Raw genomic sequence first — 24,376 nt, 5'->3', positions numbered from 1 at the left:
AGACTATAAACCCTGTGTTTTTAGCCACTCCTCCAGAGCCCAGTGAGTAAAAATTCATTAATTTGAATGAATATGTAAAATACCCAACCTGCAAGTCCTAAAATACAATTCCAATTGCTAAAGCATTTTTTTTTTTTTTTTTTTTTTTTTTGCGGTATGCGGGCCTGTCACTATTGTGGCCTCTCCCGTTGCGGAGCACGGGCTCCGGACGAGCAGGCTCCGCGGCATGTGGGATCTTCCCGGACCGGGGCATGAACCTGTGTCCCCTGCATCAGCAGGCGGACTCTCAACCACTGAGCCACCAGGGAAGCCCTAAAGCAATCTTTTGAAGAAGAAAATACTCTACTCCCACCACCAATGATTGGTAAAATAAAAGGCTTAAAATGCAACTGCCTGGTTGAAGGAACACTTGAATTTTTTTTTTTTTCTTAAATTTAGCCATTTGGGTTGGGTTAGATTAATTTGTTTGTTGAAGTACAGTGTTTCCTGTAGTAACAAATAGGACACTCTGCTATTGGCTCTTATCTCTTACCAAACTTGTTATTTTCCACCCTTTAAGCTAAACTTCTCTAAAGATTCTGTATTCACTGTACCTACTTCCTCACCTCGCATAGCTGTCTCAACCTCCGGTATCTGGCTTCTGCCACATCCTTCAACTGAAATGGATTTTGCCAAGGTTCATATCACATTCTACCACATCACACCACTCTGCAGCATTGATTGCTCATCAGCCCCTACTGAAGAACTCTTCTCCCTTGGCTTCTGGGATATTCTGTTATTCTAGTTTTCCTCCTATGTGTCTCCATTGCCCTCATCATTTCCTTGGAGTGCTCCTCTCACTTTGTGAATTTCTTTTCATGTTCACTTGCAACCTTAACTCTCAGTCAACGTACTTTTCTTGATCTCATCCAAACTTATAGAATAACAGCTCTTAATGATGACACGTAGCTCTTTATCTCCAGCTAAAATCTTTCTCTTGAACTGTTGACTTATATCTCCCTGCCTATCAGTTATACCCACTTATGTCACATAGTTACTTCAAAATCAGTATGCTGAAACTCAACGACTGCCATCCAAATAATGCTCCTCCCACCATCTCTTGCTTATTGAAAGGCAGCTCCATGCATCCAGTTTCTCACGTTTTTTGGTATCATCCTTGAGTCTTCCCTCTACATCACTGCTCTGATACTGCCTTGGTTTAAGCGACCATCAGTTTTTGGCCACATTGTCGCAATTGCCCTAAAACTGATTATCAATTTTCCCTTCCCTTTGAGTCAGGTTTTCACACTACAGCTAGGATGCTTTCTAAAATGCATTATCTGATTATATCATTTACCCACTAAATATCTTCTGTGATTTCCTCAAGATTAATTTAATAACTAGTTGACTTAATCCAATATTTTTCTTCATCATACTGATGTATCAGTTTTTTCATGTTCTTTGGTACTCAGGGTTTAAAGTTCAAGAATATATTAGCCATATGTTTATTTTAACTTAGGAACTTCCTTTAACCAATAATCACTATTTAAGTGGTTTGGAAAACTGCCACAGGAGCAGAGTCTTTTGTGATCAGTAGATATGACAGAGTGTGACCAGCACTCTTCCTCAAAGACTATGAATATTTATATTATATATATACATATATTTAATATCATACATAATATATATTTAATATCATATATATCATATATAATTTGTGTCTGTAAATTGATTATATATACATATATATTATGTGTGTATATTTACAAATCAATTTACAGAAACATTCAAAATGAGCTATCAAAAAAAATTTTGTAAGTTTGATATTTCAGTTAATTGGATTTTATAATTCTCTCTTTCCCCCTGACTACTACAACCTTTCCCTGAATTACTGCAATAGCCTCCTGATTCTCTGTCTCTTTATTTGCTGTGCTTCTCTCCTCAAACTTCCTGAATCCACTCTCCAAACTGCTCTCAAAAAGGATTTTCCTAAAATTCAGCTCAGATCTTCTTACCTACCCTGCTAAAATGCTTACATTCTCATTGCCCCAAGGATGAAATCTGAATTGTGTAAGATGTTCTACCAGCCTTTGCATGAATTGACCTCTGCTCCATCTCTTTACAGCTCCCCTTCCCACAGCACCCAGCATAGCCATCCGTCTCTCAGTCATCCCGTTGTACATTCCAAGCATGCTGCACAAATTGCTATTTCTAGCTTCTCTATCTTCCTGAAATGGCCCTTCGATGACCCCTGTACCCCACTTCTCCCCCACGCTCCCACCTCTACTTTTTACCCAACTGACTTCAGTTTATCCTTTTGATCTCGGGTGGCCTTGGCCTACAGTGGCTTGAAGCAGGATTTCAGTTCCCGGCCAGAGACTGAAGTCACGCTGTGGCAGTGAGAGTGCTGAATCCTAGTCACTAGACCCAAGGGCCAGTGACAAGGCTCTGGCCCGTCAGCTGTGTAGAAATGAATTTCCACAGAGAGATGGAAAGTAGTGAAATAAGTAAAGTGTTTATTAGGAGAAAAAGGGTACGTGTGGATAGACACACAGGTGGGCTCAGAGAGAGAGTTGTGCCCTTGTGGTAGTCTGAATCACTTTTATGGGACATTTCTTCTAGGTCTCTTTTGGCCAGTCATCTTGGTTTGGCTGGTTCTGAGTCGGACGTATTTGGTATATCTCAGGGTTCTCCCAAGTGTGCGCGCACATCTCTTAGTCAAGATGGATTCTAGCAAAGAGACCTATGGGTAGGTTGACATCACCTACTATGGGATGGCGCCTCCTCCCTTTTTGACCTTCAAGGAGACTTTCTGCACGTGTGTAGTTGGGAAGGTCTTCTTGACTTCAAGAATGAGGAGTATGTGGTCTTTTATCACTTATCTGGGCAGGGCTTGGCTTTTCCTCCCTCCTGCTATTTTGGAGTATCTGTCCACAGGGGATGAAATCCACCTGCTCAGCCTAGGGCCCATTTATCTCCTGCCTCACTTTAGGTGATGTCACTTCTTCAGAAAATCCCTAAGATTGATGTGATAAAACGAATATCTCTTATGCATCATCTCATCGCCCTACAGTCACTGTATTTTAACATACATCAAGTTACTTTTCAACTTCCCGTTTATGTGTCCTTATCACTCATTAATCAGTAAGCTTCTAGAAGGAGGGGTATTTATCTTGTTTACCATCACCCCCCCAGCCCCTAGCACAGTGTCTGGCAATTAGTAAGTACTCAATAAATATTTATTAATTAATTAAATGAGAAACTATGATACATTAAAGCTTATTAAAATCTAAAACTTGGAAATAAGGCAAAAGGATAACTAGATGCACTTTTAATGTCATCCTGAAGCATTGTCTAAAAGACCTGCTCAGGACTTCCCTGGTGGCGCAGTGGTTAAGAATTCGCCTGCCAGTGCAGGGGACACAGTTTTGATCCCTGGCCCAGGAAGATCCCACATGCCACGGAGCAACTAAACCCGTGCGCCACAACTACTGAGCCTGTGCTCTAGAGCCCATGAGCCACGACTACTGAAGCCCGTGCGCCTAGAGCCCATGCTCCGCAACAAAGAGAAGCCACCACAATGAGAAGCCTGTGCACAGCAAGGAACAGTAGCCCCGCTCGCCACAACTAGAGAAAGCCTGCACGCAGCAGCAAAGACCCAACACAGCCAAAAATAAATAAATAAAAGGCCTGCTCAAAGATTAGTGGCAGGGCAGGAATAAAGAGGTAGACATAGAGAATGGACTTGAGGACACGGGGGGCGGGGGAGAGCTGGGGCACTGTTAGCACTGACATATATACACTACCAAATGTAAAATAGATAGCTAGTGGGAAGCAGCCGCATAGCACAGGGAGATCAGCTCAGTGCTTTGCCACAACCTAGAGGGGTGGGATAGGGAGGGTGGGAGGGAGGCTCAAGAGGGAGGGGATATGGGGATATATGTATGCATATGGCTGATTCGCTTTGTTGTGCAACAGAAAGTAACACAGTATTGTGAAGCAATTATACTCCAATGAAGATCTATTAAGAAAAAAGGTTATTTAATTTTCTATGAGAATGCATCTTTGTTTAACTTAGTATTTACTATTAATTAGGGCTCAGATTCTGTGAAGCGTTATGTGAACTTATAGATTTTTTTCCAATAAAGAGACAAAACATTGTTTTTCTAGTAGAAAAATATCATTGAGGATATGATTTTATTGCCCTTTAAGATGTTAACCAGTTCTGTATCTAATTGAGCAATCTTCTTCCAGTATACTTTCTTTTCGTGATTATGTATGTTCAGGCCCTTGAATTCTCCTTTGAAGCAGCTTTAATTTTCTGCCTGTTTCACCATTAATTAGTTAAATATTTCCATGTTCTCAGGATATGTTTATAAGAGAAGAATAAATTTACTTCAGTGTGTTTTAAACCTTGTAAGAAACACAGAGTCCAGCATTAATAGTTATTTCTAGGGAGGAAGAAAAAACTCCATGGTCAAATATGTTTGGGAGAAAACTGCAGGTAATATCCCACTTTGAGATATTAGCAATAGCCATTCATATGCCGTAGGTTCTGAGAAATATGGAGATGAAGTAACCTATTTTGCTTTGTGTAATCTAGCATTTGAAGTTTGAAACATTGGTTTACTTGAAAGTTTGGAGGCTATCATTTTAAGCTACAATTTCTGTATTTGAAGTGCTGCTGAAACTATTTCTATTTTGAATTAAGACTTATATCTCCTAAATTTGTTGCATTAGAATTAAGATGAAATTCTGGGCCTCCAAATACACATTTCAGAAAAGCCATCCTATAAACTGCAGGAAAGATGTTCTGACTCTGCACTAGAGTCACATAGGTAGAATGCAATTTAAAATAGAAAACATTTATTTTCCATATAGAGTATATCAAAATAATTACAATCATTAAGTGAAACTAACATTCAGTTGCGTTCTAAATAAGTCAGTTGAGATGGGGAAGGATCTAAAGATACCTACATACACGAGCATGTTCTGTGGTTTTAAAATGGAGGCATATGCAAGTGAAAACATTAGCGAGCAATTAAATACATAAAGGGTGCCTTACTTACTCTCAGCCATAAATGGATTTCTAGAAAAGTTAGGATTGTGAGGACTTCAGTATTCAAACAGGTTTTTAGCTCTTGGATTTCAGGTTTGTTTGTATTTGAAAGTGGCCCTGAGACGAGCGTAGAAGAACAGTTAGACTTGACATCTGTATCTATCTCAACTTTACGTATGAGATAAAAGCAAAAAATCGCTGAAGACTGTTCTATTATGACTTTTCTTCTTGCCCCTTTTAGACTTGTAAATGACTACATGGATGGCTTCACGAGAACTAATAAAAACATATTAATTTTATCTTGTTATGAACGCTAAAATTCATCAGTCTTATATTTCCTCCCCCCTCATAATTATGTCTTGTTTTTGCTGGCTTAACAGTTTTCCATTCTAATGAAGCTTTGTCATGGACTGTGGGCTGAATTGCCCTGTGAAAGACTGATTTGCTTCCAGTTCCTATAATCTATCCCTTTGAAGGCTAGAGATTGAAATCATTAAGGCACTGCCGTTGCCCTTAATCTCTGCTCAAAGAGGATAGAGATTGATTAGTTGACAGTTGTTGACCTGGATGGCTCAGAATGAAGTAGTGATGAAGCAAAATCAAGTGCACACATCTCAGAATATTTGATAATGTCATTTATTCCGTGTGCATTTTTTTCAGCCTTTTCTCTTTCGTTTTTTCAGTTAGATTTTTAGTAGAGATGATGCCCCAGCCCCACTCCCATCCCTACCCCATGCTTACCACATTCTTACCTCCTAGGGCACATAAGAACTTTCTCATTTCCTGAATTAGTAACTTGTCCATGTTGTCTCAACATTCTAAAAAAGCAAGGTAGCCTATAGGGCTTATTATTATGTGTCGATTGAAAAGATTAATCGTTATTAACAAATATCTATTCAAACTTCTGACCAAAAGTTGGCCTCAGATCATTAAAGAGTTATTCTGCAAACATAGCAGACATTTCATAAAATGAATGTTCATTCTCTTCTATAGCTTTAAGCTTAGGAATGGTATCAGTGCTGAAAAAGATCTAAACCAATTCATGCAAGAAAGTGAAAGTCTCTGTTAAAGGAGAAAGCCACTTTAAAAAAAAATGCCACCTTTAATTTATTAAAAATGTTAAAGACATCTGAGCTTCTTTTGGGTATTAGTATTCTGTTCCGTTGATGTCTTTTGCCAGTCAAATTCTGGCACCATGCAGTTCTGATTTCTTGAGCTTAATGTCTGATATACACATTTGATATTCATTTTTTTCCAGTTGTTTTGAAAAATAACTGACATAAATCACTGTATAAGTTTAAGACAAACAGCATGATGGTTTGATTTACATATATTGTGAAGTGACTACCACAATAGATTCATCTAACATTTATCTTCTCATATAAATTCAATAAAAAGAAAAGAAAGAAGAAAAGGAAAAAAAAATCCCCTTGTGATGAGAACTCTTAGAACTTCCTCCGTTTTTTTTTTTTTTAACATCTTTATTGGAGTATAACTGCTTTACAATGGTGTTAGTTTCTGCTTTATAACGAAGTGAATCAGCTATACGTATACATATATCCCTATATCTCCTCCCTCTTGAAGTAAGAGAACTTACTTTCTTAACTTCTTTCCTATACATCATACAGCAGTGTTAACTACAGTCATCATGTTGTACATTACATCCCTAGCATTTATTTATCTTATAACTGCAAGTTTGTATCTTTTGACCACTTTCTTCCTTTTTCCCCTTCCCCCACCCTTCACCTCTGGTAACCACACGTCCAATCTCTTTTTCTATAAGTTTGGTTTGTGTGTGTGTGTTTGTTTGTTTTTAGATTCCACATGTAAGTGAGAGCATACAGTATATGTCTCTCTGACTTATTTCACTTAGCATAGTGCCTTCAGGGTCCATCCATGTTGTCACAAATGGTAGAATTTCCTCATTTTTTAATGGCTGAATAATATATCCATTCATCCATCAATGGTCATTTAGGTTGTTTCCATGCGTTGGCTGTTGTAAATAACCTTGCTATGAACATGGCGGTGGGTGAGGGGCAGGTGCAGATATCTTTTTGACTTAGTGTTTCCTCTGAATATATTCCCCAAAGTAGAATTGCTAGATCACGTGGTAGTTCTATTTTTAATTTTTTGAGCATCCTATATACTGTTTTCCATAGTGACTGTATCAATTTACAAACCCTACAGCAGTACACAAGGGCTCCTTTTTCTCCACATCCATCCCAGCATTTGTTATATCTTGTCTTTTTTGATGATGGCCATGCTAAAAGGTGTGAGGTGATATCTCATTGTGGTTTTAATTTGCATTTCCCTGATGATTAGTGACATTAAGCATCTCTTCGTGTACCTGTTGGCCTTATATATATGTTCTCTGAAGAAATGTCTATTGAGGCCCATTGCCCACCTTTTAATTGGGTTATTTGATTTTTGCTCTTGAGTTATATGAGTTCTTTATTTTGGAAATTAACCCCTTATTAGATATATGGTTTGCTAATATTTTTCCCATTCTGTAGGTTGTCTTTTCACTTTGTTGCTGGTTTTAGTTTTTGCTCTGCAGAAGCTTCTTAGTTTGATATAGTCCCAATTGTTTATTTTTTATTTTGTTGCTTTTGTTTTAGGTGTCATATCCAAAAAATTATTACCGAGACCCACGTCAAGTAGCTTTATGCCTACGTTTTCTTCTAGGAGCCTCAGGGTTTCATGTCTTACATTTAAATCTTTAATCCATTTTGGATTAATTTTTGTGAGTGGTATAAGATATGAGTCCAGTTTCATTCTTTTACATTTAAATATACAGTTATCCCAGAAGAAGAGATTACATTTTCTCCCTTGAGTATTCTTGGCTTCCTTGTCAAATATTAGTTGACCGTATATGCTTGGCTTTTTTTCTGGGCACTCAACTGTATTCTGTTGTCCTGTTTGTCTGTTTTTATGCCAGCACCATACTCTTTTGATGACTAGAGCTTTATAGTATAGCTTGAAATCAGGAAGTGTGATGCCTCCTGCTTTGTTCTGGAAAGCCAGTTTTAAATATATACTTTGTTTCTATTTTAGTTTCTGCTTTAAAAGGTAAAGAAGGTATATTTTAAAGACATATATCTGCAAATATTCTGGGATCGTTTAATTGGACCAATTTTAGAACTGAGCATATTGAACTGACTTAACATATTTGGTTAAAGAAAAAATGGGTGTGAGAAAGGATTGGTTCAGCTCAGTAGTTTAAGTGAACTTAACAGAAGCATCCAAGTTCATGGTGTCCCTGTTGCTTTGTCTTGATATTGACAGTTTTGAAAATAGTTTTGTTTTCAGTTTTCAAAAAATATTATAGGTGGTGTGCAGCCTTTTGAACATTCACTTTGTCAATATTTCATAGTGGCCAGTTCCTACCTATTCTCTGGAGGAAGGTAGCCTAATTTAGGCACGTTTAGTATTTAGAGCAAAAGAAAGCAGTTTATAGAGATTGACAGGCACCTTAAACATGACCAACCTGTCTTTCATTTTTACATTTCCCTTTCATTATCTTTTCCTTTTTCATTCCCAGAGTGTTGAATTTAAAACTGCCTCTCTTTTCCCCATTTTTGACTTTTATAAATCTAAACATTTCCACCGTTAGTACTGCAGTATAAGGAAGTGGCAAACAACTCATTTAAGGGATAGTAGACTCCATATCTGGGGGAAAATAGAGTCATGTGAGAAACTGAGATAGCTGTTAGGTGAGAAGTATGAAAAGGCAATGTGCGTGTGTTGGGAGTGGGCTGGACACAGTCCTAAGTAAATTCCGGAATGATAGCAGTGATAAATTAGGGGCTCCATTTTCAGCAAAGTTTCTGTACGAATTTTCGAAGCATCACAACAAAAACAAATCCTTGAAAATTGTGGTAGAAATCTTTTCAGTGTTCAGGCTGAGCAGACAACGCCTACATTTTTGAAGTTTCATTTGGCAGGCTCCACGCAATAAGCTTAGTGAAACACAGTTCAAGTCTTCCTTGTTTTGACAGAGAAGTCTAGGTTTACACAACTGAAGTTTAGCCCTTGGTGTTCAGGGCCTCCATATAAATATCATGGAAGGTTGAGTGGTTAAGCCACCCCTCAAGCAACAGCGGTGTAGAATACAAGTTGAGATGCAGTTTTAATCTCCAGTGATTGGAAGCACCACCCCCATAAATCACGTGAGCCTTTCAGGCTCTCTCAATACTTTTTGTCCAGTCCCTCCCCTCCATTTTGTTTGCCATCCTTAGAGTGCCATAACTGTTCTCCCTGCAGATGTTTGCCACCTCCCATTTATTTCCCAAGTTTTCCTTTCTCTAAACAACTTTCAGTGTTGAATTCTGCTGTGCTGCAATGCTATGAATTTATAAAACATGTGATTGTGTCACAGTTACTACTATGTAGAGGTTCTAGAAACAGGTTTCCTTTAGTTTTGCCTGCACTGCTATCTAGCTGATGTAAGTACAAAGGAATGTAACTGATGACCCTAAATGCAACTTTTCTTTGCCTGAACTGCCAAAGAATAAAAATATGAATAAACATAAAAAAATGTTAATCTATATGTGTGTATATATATAATATCTATATGAATATATTCATACCTGTATAAAATTGAATTATTCTTCTAAAATGTTCTATGGTTCATGACAAAAATAGTATACATATATGTAGACATAAGTTAGTAGGCTTATATGAATATTTCTAATTCTTCAGCTTCTACAGATCCAAAGTGATACAGAACAGTTATCGTAAATCATTTACAGAAGAAAATAAATGATAAATTGTGAAAATAATAAACAAACTAGGAATGTTTGTTCAAAACCAATCCCCATATTGCTTCATAAAAATTTCTAAAATTCTTTCTGTAATAGAATCCATAGAGAATTGCAGGTTTTATTTCCTTTACACTTTTATTCATTGCCAATAACTTGGAAATGCTAGGAGTATAGGGGAAGCAGGTAATTCTGAGAGCATCGTGCAGGAAAGCAGTTTTGCTCTGGCTTTTTTTTTTTTGTAATACATATATTTGAGTACCTTGTTTAAAAGATTTGAATCATAATCATTCCAGGTAATTGATTTTTTTTAATATAATACGGTAATAAGGAAAAAAAATATATTCATTTCCTTTTTGGAAAGCAGTTTTTTTAAAGGTAAGGATATTTACTAATAAAATGTAATTTTAGAAATATATAATGTACTTTCAAACCTAAAAATATAAAAGTGGGTGTGGGTAAACTTTTAAAAAATTTTCCAGTCATACAAACAAATTTTACTCCCTATCACTTGCAGGGCTGGAGGGGTTGCCATATTTAAATGTGTGACCTGTTTTAAGTATTTGGGTCAAAGAGAAGCAAGGTGCCAGTGTGTAAAGTGGCACAAACAGACAGAAGAGTGAAAGTGGAATTGAATACAGCTGAAAGTGAAGGAAAACTAAAAAGAAAAAAAATTCTCAGGTACATTGGTAATATTCCATTCAGACAGTGGGTATTATGTGACCATTGTTTACTCTCCCATCTTCAAACCCAGGATCAGTGACTAGTCAGCACAAGTTAGTGGTTTAATACCAGAGTTGGAAGAACATGTGTTCAAATTTGTACCCATCTATTGCCAAGTAGCTGTATGACCTTGAGCAGTTACTTATTAATGTCTCTAAGCTTTGTTTCCCATCTGTACAGTGGAGTCAATAGAAGTACCTACTTTATATGATTGTTGTGAGGATTAAATATGCTAATCTATTTAAAGTATTTAGTAAGGGGCACACAGTAAGCACTCAAATTATTTATACACACAATTACCATTCCCTTGACAAACTGTTTACCTTCTCTCTCCATTTCCTCATACGGAATATGGATTAACAAGAGGACTAAACTAAAAAAGTGCCTAAAAAGAACTTAGCTCATTGTGTAGCAACTTGTAGATACCCTACATAATTAAACAGCACTTCCTCTTTTTTGCTTTCCATAATTGGGCTGAATGCTTTGTGAGATATAAAAAAGGATACCTACTATTTGCTTAGTCCTCTACTGGGCACTGAAGAAATACATCTTTTTATTCTTTCATTATTTTGCCCAGTCTAAAATTTTTTGAGTGCCAATTAGGTGTCAGGAAGGGTATGGGCATGTGTCATAAAGACCATAGAGGTTTACAATCAGGAGAAAAATTTTGAGTCCCCAGTGAAGCACTTAATGTGACTGTGAGCAATAAAATGGGTTGGACCCAACCACTCTAAGCCTTGGTTTTATGCATTCTAAACGTTGATGGTACTAATAGTGGGTATTAGATTCAAAACCTGTTCTGAATTATAATAGTTTGTTCAGACATTAGTCAAAATCATGAGTTATCTGGGGAGGCATGTTTGCATTCCTCACAGTGAAGCTTTGGGACCCAAGCCCCTGCATGAAGTGATATGTCTGCAGTGGGTAAAAATGTCACCATCACACAGATCTCAGTGGGCCAAAAATACTGCTTTATTAATTTTTCTGTAACTGAATTAAATTTCTACCTTGGACCCTCTTTTATCTTAATTTAACAAGTTTCTTAATATGCCTTTCCCAGGAAATCTTAATAAAATTCAGTGACTTTTCAGGTTTACCAGTCACATTCAGGATTAGTGGGGACTCTCTTTCCTTTCTAGGATGGCAGTACTCCAGGGGTATTACTTAGCTTCATAACAGAGCCAGCTTCTGGTCTTGAGTCAGGGACATAGGGAGATGGGACATCCCGTTTGGTCCTTTAAGTGGGTGACTTTTCATGGGGTATCTAGTGATATGGACCAGGATCTGCATCCCTCCCTAGTTGAAATGCACATTCTTAATTCCTGGCTTTAGGCATTCTCTGTCCTGGTGGCCACACCCATGTAAGACTACCAGCTTGCTCCTCCTAAGGTCCATAACCTTCTCAAGCCCCAGTACATATTAGCTGCTCATCATACACTTGTTGAGATGCTCTGGCCTTGGAGAGGCCCCCTACATGCCCAAGCCCTTTGCTCAGGCAGTCCTGCAAAAGAGCTCTGGTACCCTTCTCCACTCTCAGACTTCCATTCTTGAAGGGGATATTATCATCTTCCCCTTCTCTTCAAATGAATTTGAAAGGGTGTAGGAGGGGCGTCTGAAGAGTTCAGCGCCCTCTCTACGCAGCTTCCCACACTCACTAACCTGTAACTCTCTCAACTGCCCACTCTTCATCTCATCTTGGTAGACAGTGAGGTGTGGTGAAAACTTGTTTTTTTTTGGCCGCACAGCACGGCGTGTGAGATCCTAGTTCCCCAACCAGGGATTGAACCCACACCCCCTGCATCGGAAGCGCTGAGTCTCAACCACTGGACCGCCAGGGAAGTCCCTGGTGAAAACTCCTTTTAACCAGTGTTCTTCTATAGCTGTTTTTGAGGCCAGTGTCATGGTTTACTTATACTCAAAAAGTATGTATCTCTCTTATTGGTATCAAGAGTTAGTTTTACTCAAAGCTCTGCATTTCTCCATAACTTTAAGGCAGTGGCGATCCAGTACCTACCTTAACTACCAAGGATGGAACTTAATACCATGTGTACAGTCTCATGAAATACTCAGTATGGTGTGTGTGTGGAGCGGGGTGAGTGTGTAATTCTGATTGTGGGACTCTTAGGGAGGTGGCGATCCTTAATTAACACAATGATTCCTTCACGTGTGCATTGCAATCACAGGTGACTAGTAAAACCATTTTGCCTCAGGTTTCCCATCCGTAAAAGGGAAAAAAAAATATCTGATTCACAGTCTAGTTGTGAGGATTAAATGCAGAATCCAGCATCATGCATATAGCATATCCTCAACAAATAAGAGTTCCCTTCCTCCCATTTTCCTAATAAGAAGGAGCGCTGCTTCCTCTCTCTCCTTTAGTACACCACCAATCACTCCCTCATTTGGGACTGAACTGCCTTTTACTAACTGTCCTTTAGTGTTTCATTTTTCATATTCAGGCATTGTTCAGCTTATAAAATATTTCACCCCAAATCCTCTTGAATCTGTTTTATACATGCCTAATAAGGCGTATTTTTGTGCAAATTAATGTGCTTTATCTTAAAGTAAATTTCAAGCTAAAGTGAAAAATGAATTCCTTCTAGTTTTCAGGCAGAATTGTCCTTATGAGAAGTAGGTCAAGAAACACTGAACATAGAATACATTTATCTCTGAAAACAGCTCTTCGGCTCTGGATTGTTTAAGGATGGCCTACAATCCATGCTTAGTATTCTCTTGCATCTCCAATTTCGGTACACTTTTCCAATTAGCATTTTGGCCTACGTAAGTCATTTCCTTGGAATTGCTCTTATTTTTACCCCCATCTTCTGCACTCTGTTGTCAGTTGAGAAGAGAATAGTAATTGCACATTGGTTTTGTAAATCAATGTACAAATTATTTCCCAAGCAAAGTCAATATATGTCTTATCTGCTCAGTTTACAGGTAAGTAGAGCTGCTGGGGCTGGCTTTTATAAATTGTCCTTGCTCCATTATACTCTTTAAATAAATAAATAAATATAACATTAAATGGGCTTCCCTGGTGGCACAGTGGTTAAGAATCTGCCTGCCAATGCAGAGGACACGGGTTCGAGCCCTGGTCTGGGAAGATCCCACATGCCGTGGAGCAACTAAGCCCGTGTGCCACAACTACTGAGCCTGTGCTCTAGAGCCCGCAAGCCACAATTACTGAGCCCATGTGCCACAACTACTGAGCCCGCGTGCCACAACTACTGAAGCCTGTGCGCCTAGAGCCCGTGCTCCACAACAAGAGAAGCCACCGCAATGAGAAGTCTGTGCACCACAACGAAGAGTAGCCCCCGCTCGCCACAACTAGAGAAAGCCCGCACACAGCAACAAAGACCCAATGCAGCCAAAAATAAATAAATAAATAAACTTATTAAAAACAAAAAATTAAATGGGATGGCTAAAAGCAGACTGGTTTGTAGAACACCTACATGGATGTTCCATTCCTATTGTTCTCCTCCTCCAGTCCCCGTAGGGTGTTTCAAGCACTTTTCTCCTGTAGATTTAGATTAGCTGAAAGACAAAGGCAGAGACAGACACAGACATAGACACACAGACTAACACAACACTGTCCACTAGCACTGCTTACAGGAATTGAGCCTAATCTGTTCCTTCTATTCTTCCACTCACCTGAACTACAAGGTTCTAAGCTCTTTAATCCCATCTACACATTTAAAGAGTTGATTGGGTTTGTTTTGTTTTGTTTTGTTTTTTATAGGCTAAAAGTAGAGATACTCTGGTGCTTGTCAAAACTTCTTTGTTTTATTTTCCCCATAGCTTCTGTTTTCTGGTAGAGTGTGCTTGTGTGTGTGTGGGGGGGGTGTATGTGTATGAAAGAATAGGAAAAAAAGGCAGAAAGCAGATCCTCCCCTGATAACACTGACAAGTACCTGCTGATTTCTCACCTAGGTAACTAGAACACTGGAAATATTGAGCCCTTTCCTAGTCACTCTAAAAGGATTGGTCATAGTTCATGTCTGATTTGCTTGATTGCATAAACCAGCAATGATTCAGTGAAACTTCAGGATTTTAAGAGATAGATCAGATGGTGCTTACAGTTGAAGCTCAATAAGGCTTTTTTTTTTGTTTATCTTGTTTTTTTCAAGCGGGAATTGGGGAGTTCTAAAATGTCCCCACATTTGTCATTCCTGTTATTCTGGCAGCCTTTTGTCATGATCACATTTTCTTTGTTCATTTGTAATTACTCCTGCGTGCGCTTTAATAATTCTAAAGGGAGCTGTGAGTTGTGCAGAAGAATAACAAGCTTCAAATTAGAGAAGACTCTATAAGCATGTTTATGGTTTCTAATTATTAATACAGTTGAACAATTTTTGTTGACCACTGTACACTGACTTCCCAGTGTCTGGTGCATAATAAATTCATAAATATTCAATACAACAATTATAGAATCATGCATGCATGTGTGCTGTGTAGTGGTGCTGGGTACTCAAGATGTTGGCCTGAGTCCTGAACTCCATCCACCCAAATTGTGTGGTTCAGAGTTGGGGTAGGACAAGGAGTTGAATCATTAATATAAACTTTAGACCACTCGTGGTCTGAGTAACACCTGTACAGTAGGAGAAGAATGAAGAAAGAACCAAAAACACAAACAACAGCAAAATCTACAACACATCAAAAGTCAAATAATTAGAACAAATTGAATCCATTTAGCATACATTTAACCATCATTTACTTTCAGGTACCCAGTAACTTTCCCCTCTGAGTTTCTTAAATGATAAATCAGTATTGCTTCTTAATACTCATTAACTTTGTTTAGTTGTTTAAGCTAACTTTGTTTAGCTTTTGATGACTTGCGTCTTTGTGTTGAGATTCCGTTATCCTTTCCTGATAATTCTAACCCATCCACCAATCCAGAAATGATAAAAAGAGAAATGAGCATATATAATCTAGTCATGCCACTCTACAAAAGTTTCCAAATTAGAATGGCTGAAATGATCCACTTTTCCTTTGTTGAATTTTAGGAATATCAATGAAATTTGAAATGATTTAGTAAAGTGGAAAGGAAGTTTGAACCGGAATTATATAGCGAAAATGTGACAAAAGAGGTAGACCCAATCATCTTTGGCTGCTGAAAAAGAATATGCCTCATAATTTTGCACTTTTTAGGCAACGTCTCCCAATGTACATGGAAGCCCACCTCATGTTTCATTTTCTAGTCATATAGCACAGGTTGTTACAATTGAAGTGGCTCTCTTTCTCCATGAAGATGGATCATTTGGAACGGTAGATAAATTTATTTTAGTTTTATAGTATGAAAGGCACAGAGATATAATGGAAATAATGATTTGTAATCAAAGGAATATACACTTACCAGTCATATAACCTAGCATTTATTTTTAGCCCTAATTTTCTATCTGTATGATGGGGTGGGTGGGGTAAGGGGAGATTACCTATCATGCAGACAGCTACAAATGTAAAGTACTTATCACATACAAAGTTTGATAATGTACCTTCCATCAAAAATTGAGTACTCATGTGTGAACATTGATAAACAGTTTCCCAAGATTAGCCTATATAACAATTTAAGTTGTGTGTCATTTTTAAGGTAATGCTAATATCTTTGTAACTTAAGATTTTAATTTATAATAGTAATACTTTTGCAATTGTCACATTGACAATTTTCATTGATTATGACTTATTGCTAGTATTTCTATTTGACTTTTATAGTTTCCATCACTGTGCTGAAATTTCCTGTCTGTTCCTTCAAGTTGTCCACCTTTTCCTTTAAAATGTAGTTGAACCTATCAATCAGAGTTTTTTTCTGTTTTATTCAATCAGAATTATTCTGGAGTCCTTGTCTGTAAGCTCCAATGTCTAGGTTACCTCTGAGTCTGGTATATCTTGATGGCTTTATCTTTTGACAGTGGCTACATCTTACCTGCCTTTTTGCTTGTCTGTCTTGTGTGTGAGAATGTTAGCGTTTGTGTATGGAGGAACAATGGAGGATGAAGTAAATACACTTAATCCTGGAAATGGGCACAGCTCTTTTTCTCTCACACTGTTGATATGGGGGTTTGAGTCAGTGGAGTTGATATTAAGCTGGTTTTATGTTTTGTTGTTGCTATAGCAACCTGTAGAGTACCACAGGCTTCAAATTCCTCCAGTGAGGGGCTGCTGCTGCTTTGTGCTTAGCGTGGTGCCTGAAGTGCTAAAGGGGTTTCTCAGTATTCCTGTTCCATCCTCAGCTTTCGGTTGACCTTGTATACCTGTCCCTCCGCCAGTGGTAAGAGACCACTGCTTTATTTTAGTGCAGGATCCTGGTCCCAAGAAGGTATTCTGCTCTTCTCACAGGAATAGATATTTTTTGCTTCTGTCCTCCTTGTCCCAAAAAGCAGATCTTTGCCTAGACCCAGGGATAGTAGAGTTTCTTACCTTTCCTTCAGTGGCTTAAGTCTTTTGCTTCCTAGAAGAGAAGGGTCTGGGAAGATGGGTTTCATTTTGTGTGTATCACAGAGGGAGACTTTCTCAATAGAGGACTGTGGAAAAGAACTCCAGAGTGAATGCAGACTCCTTCAGTCTGCCATCCCAAAGATTCTAAAATATCATGCCAAGCCACACCTGACTTTTCAGAACACTTCACAATTTTAGCTATTTTCTTTTACCTGCCCCTATGTAGCCTACCTCTTCCTCTGGTGCTCTGTCCGAGAAGGAACAGTTCATATGTCCAGTCTCTCCTTGGAGAGGATTGTCACATTTAATTGTTCAGCTCATCTTGTTGTCTTGAGGCTACAGCTTTCTAATTGGCAAAAAAGTATGGTTTTGTAAATTATCCAGCCTTTTCTCTTTGGGTGGAGCAACATTTTTCTATAGCATTATATATCTGCAGCAGAGGTGGAATTTGATTATGATGTAAACCTCCCCAAATGTTTTACTCTCTTGGGAATATCCACATTCAACATGTGGATGATTATAGCCACTCTTATTTTAGATGGAAACATTGAATATACTTACATATTTCTATTTGAGAAAGGCCGATTTGGAAAAGTAATACTTTAACAATTAAATTGAAATAAATATTAATTGAGGACCTTTTATCTGTGAATCACCTACTGGGAAATGTGGGGATAAAAAGTTGGAAAACACACACACACACACACACACACACACACACACACACACACTGTCTCTTGTCTTTGCAAACTTTTTAGTTGAGAGCAGACATATAGAGGCATAGATACTCATGTATGTGTTATTTATCTCTGTATCTGTATTCCTCCTTTCACTGATGACAAATCAATGTTAAATGAACTAATGTATAGTTAGGAACTAATTGTGAACTGTTTGGTAATTCAGTTTAAGTCACAAAAGATGGTTCAAAAGCATTTGTGATATTTAGAATCTGTTCGTGAAACTTAATTTGTAATGTCAAAACTAAGATTTGGCACATTTTCCAAAGTTGTATTCAGAGAGGTAGGTCCTGGTCTCCTGGCGTTTTGAAATGTGTGTGTGTTGCCATACAATGGTGGGGAGGAGGGAGGTATAGGAGGGACAAAAGGACGAGGAAAGGAGTGTGGTATTGCTTGATAGCTCTTTCTCAAGGGTAGAGTCACCAGGAAATTCTAACTAAATTTCAATTTTGAAGTTGAAACATGAAGAGCCCCACAATTTTATATCTTTTTAAAGTAAGTTAGATAACTCACACTTCTGTGAATGGTGGAGAGGAAATATGGATCCCCAAGGGCTGGGGATGTAAGCTTGAAATAGCCTTAGGAAGGCTGAAATGTATTCTTAGTTTCGTAATTTACCACAAAATTGGGGGAAACATTTTTTCTTCTTCTTTTTTTAATTTTCCTATTTAAATTTACATATCTACAGTCACACAGTTCATATTCCATCTCATCCCTTCAATGATGCTCAAGCCAAAGTTTGAACACCTCAAGGCAGGTAGTTTGAAACATCCATCCCAAATCCAGGTAGGGAGCCAAGGCAGCAACAATGGCCTATGGACAGTGAAATGTCTAGCCATGCCATGGTCCAGACCAAAGTAACAAAGATAAGCACTGTCAGTGAGGAAAAGTTTTCTTCTACCTTCTAAGTTCTTCTGGCTGGCCTAATAATTCAAAGACACATTAACAGGAGAAAAAACACATTTAATTACATGTGTATGGGGGCTCCATAAGAATATGAGGACCAAAGGACAGTCAGGCTATTGAGGCTTACATGCTATTCTGAACTATGAAAAAGAAGTAGAGGTCTGGGACTTCAAAGGGGAGGAAGGTAATTCGCATGGAGATGGAAAAGCAGCTGTTTGGTAAATAAATGTTTGCCAGCCCTGCAGAGACTATGGCACAGAGAGGAATTTTAACAAACACTTTGCTAGGTTCCTCCTTGTCTACCATGCCTAGTTCATGTTATACTACAGTTATCTATGGTGAGAGAACAGACCCTCTATCTAAAATTTTTTATGCAATTGGAGGCAGGTCGAAGGTACTTCCTGAGTCTTTTGGGCCTTGATTGTTTTCAGCTGGAAATAATCCGAATGCCAGAGTGGTACATTTGGGGTGGGAAATATTGCTCCTCTTCAGCACAGAGGACCAAAAATGCTGGATAGGAGAATATAAAAGTAGGCATTTGTTAATTTTCTTTTTTATTGAGTTTATAATAATGGTACTTATTTCCATTCATATTAGTTGCAGGGGAACTTTTAACATTCTCTGCAGTGACAAAAACTTCTTTCTTAATCCTTTTCATCTCCTCATAATGATGCATATGAGATTGTTGGAGGCTTGCACTAATGCAAAGTGATGAGCTATAACCTAAAATTATCCAAGAAAATAAAGAAAGTTAAAATTTCATGCATACATTTATATTTGTCATCTGGAGAAAACCATTGGACTGTTGAAATATGAAACTTCAAATACCCTCCTTATTATGTTAGAATGTAAAATCAAATGGAGGACTTGCAGTTTTTTAACAATAGAAACACTAATCAAAATAATAAAACGTATTCATACTTGGAAATATAACCATCCTTGGCATTTTGCCCTTTAACTTATGTTGTCTAGTAAAGTCAAAAGAAGACTTTCTTGAAAGACATGTACCTTTATTAGTGCCATTTCGTCAGGCAGGTCGTTTTGCAAATTTAGTGACTTTATTAATGTGTTTATTTTATTGATGATAATCAAAATGATTTCTGCAATTAGTGGATTCTATAAAACAAGCACATTAAAAGGAAATCATACTTCTGGTTGTGGTACACCAACTTCTTTTTCTATTTTGGAATACCTGTGCTCATTCTCATTTGTTATTTTCATATATACCTTACCTAATTTAATATCATTTTTTTCTTTACCGCAGTTCCCCTTGCAGACACAATCAGCACTGTTTAAGTCTAAGCAAGAAACTCTACAAGGCTTACAAGTTCTTCCTTGCTAATGATTTTTTTCTCCTTAAGTTTGGGTCTAATGAAACTAAGCAGAAAGTTCTGGTTGAATTCCTTGATTAACCCCATCTGTGTTTGTGAATTCTTATAATTGGCATGATTTGAAAATTCTTATTATCACTGATAGTAACCCAGAGACAATTCCATTCTGGTTTTAAATGGCCCTATGCAGACAAGGGTATCTGAAGAAAACAAAACAGCCTCGTGTGTTTATGGCAGATAAATAACCAATTAAGGACTGGAAGTGACAAGAGTTTTTGGTGTGTTTTTTCTTGCGTAGTTTCAGGTTGAGATTTCTTTCCTTGAGTTTACAGATAGAGCATCACAACCTTACAAGAGGAAAGAGAGCATCTTCTCATCTGAATGTGAGACAAAACATTACATGAAATAAAACTGATTTCGCTGTACAGCAGCAAACTATTACTTGAGTGTTATATTAATTAGGACACTTGATTACAAGTCAGATATACCAAATTTGAACTAGCTGTATCAAATGTGGAATTGATTCTAAAGGATAAATTTATTCTAAGGATTAAAAGATTTCTCAAGAAAGGCAAGGACAGACTGCAGTTGTGCCTCAAGAAAATGCTGGAAGCAGGCAATCAAATGTTTTCAGGATTCTCTGTCACATTTCCTTCTCTCTACGCCATCTCTTTTATTTCCAGACTGGCTTCCATGTTCCTCACATGACAGAACGTGATTGCCAACATTCCCTTATATTTATATCTCATAGTCGAGGCAGTCAGGGAGAGCCTGACTCAACTCTTAAGTCCCAAGTCTAAATTCTTGAGATATCTTTCAACATATATATATACATAAATTCATAGGTAGATATAGATGTAGACGTATGTCTGTGAATTCAGTTCATATTTAAAACTTTCAACGTAGGCTATGCTGTAGCATTGTAGAGGTTCTCATCTGTTACTGGAAGGAATGTGATTTTATACAGTGTTTTTGAGAAGTTATTTGAAAATATGTACCAAGAATTATAGTCATGATTATTAACCTAAATCCATTAACCTACTTTTGGAGAATCTTTGCTAAGGTAATAAGACCACGTTTGAGTAGAGGGTTTGTCCATATAGATATTAATTACAGCATTATTTTAATAGCAAGATTTGTGAAACCATTTTTCAAGGTTTCCAAAAAGGCAGAATGGTAATTTTCATGGGGCCATATAATACATTTAGCTGTTTAAAATTGTGTTTTAACAACATTGGATAACACCAATTATAATTTTAAAGGAGGAGAGCAAGATGTCCTGTTTCTGGCTTGTGGTGATGGTTTCACAGGTGTATACTTATCTCCAGACTCACAAAGTTGTATATATTAAATATGTACAGCTTTTTTATGTCATTCATACCTTCATATCTCAATAGTTTACAGATATAAATGAAATCATAGCACATGAAAAGGAGAGAAAGGGAAAAGAAGTAATGTTCTATTAAACACTGAATTGGTATAGACTATCTCGGTTCTGTACTTAACCACTTGTCTTCAGTTAAGTTAGAACTTATTATTAATGCAATACAGTGTTTAATGAATGTTGAATGATGTTTAGTTTTAATGTTCTATAATCTGGACCTTTCTTTAAGTGGCATAATAGTAAGTTTGTGTGACTCTAAAGTGAAAATAAATTTTTCTAATGAAATAAAAAGAGAAAAATAAATCAGGAGATACAATTATTTGTTCAGTGCAGTTAACAATTACTCAAGGAAAACTGCAAAAGAAACATATCAAAACTTCAGTCATAAAGCTTTTAATACTCTTTTATCTCTAGTTTCTAAAATTTGGATAATGAACATAAATTTAGTTTATAAATTAATTGACCTTGATATTGTATTAAACATCAGGGTCAATAATGCCTGCCCCTCACTCCCTCCCTTCTAGCCCCTACCTCTTTATTCAACTTTATTCTAAAATATCATATTAATTCTAACAACAAGGTCCTACTCTACAGCACAGGGAAGTATATGCAATATCCTATAATAAACCACAATGGAAAAGAATATGTGTATATATGTACAACTGAATCACTTTGCTGTACACCAGAAACTAACACAACATTGTCAATCAACTGTACGTCAATTAAAATAAAATAAAATATCACATTAATTCTATTCTTTTTTTTTCACTTTTAATAACTTATTTTTATTGTATTTTATAAAAATATTAGTCAGCAATGAAAGAACTGGTCCTTCTCCAGAGAGAGTTTGAAAAGCACTAGGCTAGAACAATACCTGGATACAGAAGTTATTCAATAATTAGTTATTGGACAAATGGAAGGTTAGAGCTTTCAGTAAGGTACAGATAGAACCAGAGATTTTTGAAGTCTCACATTATTGCAAATAAATGGTTAATAGCAAATCTTAAAATATATATGTTGTTAGTCATAAGGTAACTTCTTACTTACAGACTGTAACTTGCTTTGCTTGGTATCAGTAGTAGAAATTTTCATTTATCTGCCCTGAATGCTGCATTTCCTCTGTGGCTACAATTGGGTCTAAGGTCATATCAGACAAAATCATCTTTAAAAAATATAAATCTGGTTATGCTAGTCACTTTTCTGCTTAAAACTCTTTAATGGCTTCCCATCGCATTTAGAATAAAATCCAGAATCCTTTTAATAATATGCAAGGTCCTACAGGATCTGCACCCCACCCATCCACCTGACTTCATCTCACCCTTAGAATACTCTAGTCACGCTGATCATATTTATGTTTCTTGAATAAGCCAAGCGTGCTCTCATCTCAGGGCCCTTTACTTGATGGTCCCTCTGCTAGGTACTCTCTGCTTAAATCTTTCCACTGTTGGCTAAATCTCATCCTTTGAGATTTCAGATCAATATCACATTCTAGAGTCTTTCCCCTCACCTCGGTGACTCATCACATGACCTTCATTTATGGTCATCATGAACTTATCATTATCTGAAATTATCTTGGTTATTTGTTTGCTTGCTTATTATTCCTCTTGCTTTCCACTAGAAAGCAAGCTCCATGAGAGTGGGAACCTTGTATTTTTTTGTTTGTGTCTATATCCTCAAAGCCTAGGAGGATATAGACACAAAGAAAGTTCTAGGAGGATCCTAGCATGTAACAGGTGCTCAATAAGTATCTGTTTAATAAATGAATGGATGGGGGCGAAGAACCATTTTACTTGTGCTGGCAGCACCAAGCCACTTGAATTGACAATGATGAAAACCCTGGAGAAGACATCTCGCCAAAGAGATGAATAAGCCAGTGGAGGCCCTTTTGTTGATATAAAAGCATTCATCTATGGAAATGAGATATGTTTCTCAATAAATGGATAAATTCCACTTCCGATGCTGTATGTAATCACCCCCCAAAATCTTCTAAGATTCCATTCAGTAAGCTCACTGATCCATTTTTCCTTTGAGAAGTCCAACACATTTCATACTTCCCCTCCGGAAAAATCAAGTATTTGTTATAGAACGCAAGTTCTTAATCTGTATCCATAGATGATCTGAAATTGGATGCAAACTGTGAATGTGTACATTTTTTTTTAAAAGGGAAACATCATAGGTATCATCGTAATCTAAAAAGATCCATGATTCTTAAAAGATTAAGAACTTCTTTTACATGAACTTCAGAGAACATAAGCAGGAAAGACTCAGAAATAACATACAATCTGTGATATTCTGGCATCAGTTTATAGCATATACAAAGATGAAGGTAGAAATTTATAAAAATACTTATTTCTATATAACTATTTTTTCCACACATGCACACTGTATTTTATTTTTACAACAGATAAATAAACTGACACTAGGCATTGTAAATGGATGACCACAACAAAAGCAACAATGATTGCAATTACTAAACACGAAACACACTCATACTATGTCATAATATTGACATTCAGTCCAGTAATCCTCCACTGTAACAGCTCCTTTACTTTGCAGTGAAAATTGATTTGTATATTTTTTGCCTCTGAGTCCTTGTGGGATTTTTTTTTTATTCAAACAGAAAGTCACAAAAATTATAATCATCCTCATCAGTTCACTCAGTCCCATGTAATTAATTTTTTTTATCTTGATCTTTTGTTAGCGCTTTTATGAATTCATCAGTTTTCCATTAGAGTTCTAAAATGGTTATTCATTCAGTTCAGCAGTATAGTCAGTTACCAGAAACCTGTACTTGTCAGAATCTTTTCCATGAATTCCTTGAAGATGAAACCCTTTTATAGGAACATTTTTGCAAAAGCATCAGAGTACACCAAGAACTGTCTGTAAATGACAAAAGACTTAAAAATGACCATGGTTAAAGATTCGATGAAAGTTCATAAAAAATGCAATTGACAAGGAAATTTACTTATTTCAGAGATATACATTTTAAAGTAGTAACTAGAATTATGACTTATAACATTATACCAGAACATATAAGAATTTTAGAAATTTCATGTGATGTCTGAAAC

At 37.1% G+C, this 24,376-nt stretch overlaps 1 protein-coding gene across 3 annotated transcripts in view; it reads left to right on the top strand.

Annotated features, from left to right (window-relative positions):
- Positions 1-24,376, top strand: part of DMD (dystrophin) — a 2,234,319-nt gene that overhangs the window by 244,586 nt on the left and 1,965,357 nt on the right. The gene's annotated exons all lie outside the window — the stretch shown is intronic.

The sequence above is a fragment of the Aethalodelphis obliquidens genome, unplaced genomic scaffold (genome assembly GCF_003676395.1).
Source record: "Aethalodelphis obliquidens isolate GAN/ISIS:26980383/991018 unplaced genomic scaffold, ASM367639v1 scaffold98, whole genome shotgun sequence".
Classification (NCBI taxonomy): domain Eukaryota; kingdom Metazoa; phylum Chordata; class Mammalia; order Artiodactyla; family Delphinidae; genus Aethalodelphis; species Aethalodelphis obliquidens.
The sequence above is the reverse complement of the archived record's forward strand: the minus strand, read 5'-3'. Positions and strand labels throughout refer to the sequence as shown.